We start from the raw sequence: 759 nt of genomic DNA on the forward strand, positions 1-759 counted from the left end.
ACCCCCCCCCCCCCCCACACACACACACACACACAAGCTAATAAAAAAAAATATATATAATGTGGAGAAAACAGAAGTGTTTCAATAATTGCTATAGTGTTTCATTATCAGACAAGAGAGAGGTGGACTATAATGTTGGGGGTCATCTTTCCACTTGTGCTCATTTCAACCAGCCAACATTAGCAAGAGAACTTGCCAAAAATCAGCATCTTCCCTTGAGAATTGGTATTTGAAGGTCCACTCCACTGGTCAGTATATACTCTGGAAAACCAAACCAGATTTGAACGCACTGATAACTGGTCCAAAGGAGAACGTGTGCTGCCACATAAGGACAACCAGTCAGCTGTTATTTGTACTTACCCGAATAATAGAAAAAAAAGAGCTGTGGTCTGGTTGGCATGGCTCATTTCTCATTCAATGACACTATTTTCATATCTTTGCCTGATGTGCCAGGTCTCAGCAACAGCTTGTGATGATTTCTGGTAAACTTTTGACACAGGCTGATTTATGAAACTATTGCAAAAGTCGAGCTGTTGACTGCAGAAGCCAGTCAGAATCCTTGTTTCATGTGAGAACGGAACCTGATTAGTTGCTGCTGAAAACAGTCGTATATTTTCTCCAGGAAGAGTCCCCCGGGAGAGCTGATGTTCCAAGCACAATGATGGGGGCCATATTAACACTAAAAAGTGTCCTTTTGTCCACACATCTCTCTTGCTGCAGTTTTATATAAGATACCTGTGTGTATATATATATATATAT

Source organism: Nanorana parkeri, unplaced genomic scaffold (assembly GCF_000935625.1).
Source record: "Nanorana parkeri isolate BGI_ZX_2015 unplaced genomic scaffold, ASM93562v1 scaffold127, whole genome shotgun sequence".
In the NCBI taxonomy this organism is placed as follows: Eukaryota; Metazoa; Chordata; class Amphibia; order Anura; family Dicroglossidae; genus Nanorana; species Nanorana parkeri.